We start from the raw sequence: 4,504 nt of genomic DNA, 5'->3' as shown, positions 1-4,504 counted from the left end.
AGAATATTGTTTACTAAATAAATAAATAAATAGGAAAGGGGTTGAAATGGGCCTGAGAAATGGACAAAACGGGAGAGTCTGGCCATCTAGAGAAGCTGTCACCAAACTGACATGGAGCCAGCAGGGATCCATGTTGAAAAATAAAGGCCAAGCCGGGTGGTGGTGGCGCACGCCTTTAATCCCAGCACTTGGGAGGCAGAGGCAGGCGGATCTCTGTGAGTTCGAGACCAGCCTGGTCTATAAGAGCTAGTTCCAGGACAGGCTCCAAAAAACCACGGAGAAACCCTGTCTCGAAAAAAAAAAAAAAAAAAAGAAAGAAAAATAAAGGCCAGCCTACCTCACCACAGACCGAGACTGATGCCAACAGACCTCAGTATGAGAGAGGCCCGGAAAACCTCTAGGGGCCTGAGGTGGAGAGCACTGGCATGAGGCCCTGTTGAGATCTCCAGGTGGGAGGGAAGTCCCAGCCTCACTGAGGGAGGAAGGGAAGAAGGGAAGTCCTGGATTAATCAATCACTAGTCAGAAGTTGATCAATCATCAATTAGTTCTCAGTGGTCAGCAGGTCCTCAGTCAGTCCAGTCAAGTCTGTCATCAGAAGTCCTCAGTCTCAGTCACTCAGTCGTCAGTCCCCACCCAGCCAGCTGTCAGTCAGTATAGCGACCAGTTGTCAGCATTCTGAAGTCAGTCATCAGTCGGTGGTCAATCGGTCCCCTGTCCATCATCGGTCAGTCTGCCCCAGTCAGTCTAACATGCCTGAGGCCCCAGGTTCAGTTCCCAGCACCACCAGATAAAGGAGACTTAGTCCCCATTCCTCAGCCCTAGCAAACCTCAATTTCCCCTGTGTGGATTCCGCATGTGGATTTGCAGGGCCCATGGCATTCGTTTCTCTCAGTGCATTTCACTCTCCGGGGCTCCAGAGCAGCTGATGGCATCTCCATCCTTTTCGTGACTGAGTAACGTCTCTTTGTTGCTTGTCTGCCCATCCATGGAGGGGCCTTCGGCTGTCTCCACCCATGAGTAGCCAATACGTGAGTGGCCGAGGACTGAAGATGGGTGGAAAGGATTATGAATCAGAAACCTCAGAAAGAGGAATTTGGGAACCTACGCTGGGCTGTGGCCACAGATAAGGTTTTGCCTCCAAACCGCGTCTCCAGTGCAGCACACCCCATCTCTGCGGCCACTTCCCTGTCTCAGTGCCCTTTCCTCCTCAGGACAGCGGGTCCTTTCACCTCTTCTCCTCCTCCTTGGAGCCCCCTGGGCTCTCGGCTCCATGCTCCTCTGAGCAGCCTCAGGGCTCCTTTTGAAGCTTGCCTCAGAACAAATCCTGCCATTGTCTCAGTCAAAGGCAAGTCATGGCTCCTCATCACCTCAAAACCAAACCCAGAGTGTTCCCTGCCAGCCATGAAGCCTTCCTTGCGCTGGCCCTGGCCACTCCTCCAGCCTCCTCCCACATGGTTCCCTTTCTCCCTTCTCCCACCAACACTACCTGCCCTCCCTGTGTTCCAGGACACACTGTGCCCCAGACCTCTTCCTGTCTACTGTTCCAGAAGACTCCCCACATCCTCCAAGACGCTGCTACCCCATCTGATTCCCGAGGCTTCACTGGGCCACTTCCTCTTCAAAGGGGCAGACGAACCCCAGCCCTTTGTACTGAGTCCAGTATCTTCTTTCCTTTCAATCATTCACACAGCCTTTAACATTTAGAGAGCTGCTGTCCCAGGTTCTCAGAAAAGAAGTTTTAAAAAGTGCCATGATAAGGTGGTCACACCTTTAATCCCAGCACTTGGGAGGCAGAGGGAGGCAGATCTCTGTGAGTTTGAGGCCAGCCTGGTCTACAGAATGAATCCCAGGACAGCTAGGGCTACACAGAGAAATCCTGTTTTTTAAAAAACAAACAAACAAACAAAAAACCCAGAAGCTTGATACAGCGAACTCCACAGAAGCAGGTACAAGGGAGCAACCGCTTAGGGAGTAGGCTGAAACCAGAGACCTCTGTGGGTCAAGGCGTGAGTCTGGGACCTCTGAGAGAGTGGGCCTGAGCCAGGACCTCTGCCAGAGCAGGCCCAAGGCAGCAACCTTGCAGAAAGAGTCCCAAGCAAGCAATCCCTGTGAAAGCAGGCCCGACTGACGACTGGTATTGCAGAGGGAACCCCGGGAGCGCCTAACAACCTCTAGGAACACTGAGTGACCAACGGCATGATTGGAACCATGGCCGTGACTGCACCATGAGGAGCAACCATCTGAGCCTTGGATCCACGGGCACCTGGAAGATTGATCACCAGAGTCACAGACAGCCCCAACTACAACATACAGAGGAAAAGATGGGTAAACAAGGTAAGAACACACGCAACACCACAAAGAGCAGCACAACACCAGTAAAAACTAGTGATTCTACAAGAGCAAGGCTTGAACAACCAAATATAGATGAAGCAGAAGAAAATAATCTAAAAAATAACTTTAAGAGAATGTTTGAGGCCCTCAAAGAGGAAATGAAAAATGTCCTCAAAGAAATGGAGGAAAAGACAAACAAAAAAAAAAAAAGGAAGACATCAGCAAATCCCTTTTTAAAAAATCAAGAAAAAGCAATCAAACAGGAGAAAAACTATTTAAGACTTGAAAACTAAAGTAGAGACAATAAAGAAAACACAAGCCGAGGGACTCATAGAAACAGAAATCATAAGAAAATGATCAGGAACCACAAATACAAGCAGAAACAGCAGAATAAAAGAGACAAGAGAGAATCTCAAGCACTGAAGATACAATAGAGGAAATAAACTCATTGGTCAAAGAAAACATTAAATCTAACAAAAGCTTAACCAAAAATATCCAGGAAATATGGAACACCATGAAAAGACCAAACCTAAGAACAACAGGGATAGAAGAAGGAGAAGAAATCCAACTCAAAATCGCAGAAAATATGTTTAACAAAATCATAGAAGAAAACTTTCCCAACCTAAACAAAGATATGCCTATGAATTTACAAGAAGCTTACAGAACACCAAATAGACTGGATAATAAAAAAAGGCCTCTTGCCACATAATAATCAAAACACTAAAAATACAGAATAAAGAAAGAATATTAAGAGCTGCAAAGGAAAAAGTCCAAATAACATATAAAGGCAGACCTATCAGAATTACACCTGACTTCTCAATGGTAACAATAAAAGACGTGGTCATGGGGCTGGAGAGATGGCTCAGCGGTTAAGAGCATTGCCTGCTCTTCCAAAGGTCCTGAGTTCAATTCTCAGCAACCACATGGTGACTCACAACCATCTGTAATGAGGTCTGGTGCCCTCTTCTGGCCTGCAGGCATATACACAGACAGAATATTGTATACATAATAAATAAATCTTTTTAAATTTTTTTTAAAAATTAGCATTCAAGGGCTGGAGAGATGGCTCAGAGGTTAAGAGCACTGACTGCTATGCTGGAGGTCCTGAGTTCAATTCCCAGCAACCACATGATGGCTCACACCCATCTATGGGATCTGGTGCCCAGAACACTATATACATAATAAATGGATTTAAAAAAAATTAGCATTCAACTGCAACACTAATTCCAGAAAGCCCACAAACACATGGACATTAAACAATGCTCACCTAAATCATCAATGGTCAAGGAAGAAATAAAGGGAGAAATTAAAGACTTCCTAAAATTCAATGAAAGTGACCACACAACATACCCAAATTTATGGGACACAATGAAAGCAGTGTTAAGAGGAAAGTTCATAGCACTAAATGCCTACATAAAGAAGCTGGAAAAATCCCACACTAGCGAATTAACAGAACATTTGAAAACTTTAAAACAAAAGAAGCAAACTTACCTAAGAGAACTAGACAGCAGGAAATAGTGAGAGGTGAAATCAACAAAATGGAAACAAAGAAAACAATACAAAGAATCAATGAGACAGACTTGGTTCTTAGAGAAAATCAACAAAATAGACAAACATTTATCCAAATTAACGAAAAGGCAGAGAAAGAATATTCAAATTAAACAAAATCAGAAATTGAAAAGGGGGACATAACAACAGACACAGGAAATCCAGAGAATCATCAGGTCATATTTCGAAAACCTGAACTCCACAAAATTGGAAAAGTTAAAGGAAAAGGACAACTTTCTTGATAAATATCACTTACCAAAATTAAATCAAGACCAGAGAAACAAATTAAATAGACCTATAACTGCTGAAGAAATAGAAACAGTCATAAAAGTCTCCCAACTGATGTGGGAGTGTCATATATCAATCTGTTGATTTCATTGGTTAAGTAATAAACACACTGCTTGGCCTCATAGGTTAAAGCATTGGTGGGAGGAGTAAACAGAATAGAATTCTGGGCGGAAGAGGAAGTAAGGTCAGACTCTGCTCTGCTCCTGGACAGGATGGACGGAGGCTAGAATCTTCCCGGTAAGCGCACCTTGGGGTGCTTACACAGATGATTAGAAATGGGCTAGTCCAGGTGCGAGAATTAGCCTGTAAGGGCTAGAGTTCATGGGCCAAGCAGTC

This window comes from Alexandromys fortis, unplaced genomic scaffold (genome assembly GCF_014885135.2).
Source record: "Alexandromys fortis isolate MF-2015 unplaced genomic scaffold, M_Fortis_MF-2015_v1.1 scaffold_90, whole genome shotgun sequence".
Taxonomy (NCBI): Eukaryota; Metazoa; Chordata; class Mammalia; order Rodentia; family Cricetidae; genus Alexandromys; species Alexandromys fortis.
The sequence above is the reverse complement of the archived record's forward strand: the minus strand, read 5'-3'. Positions refer to the sequence as shown.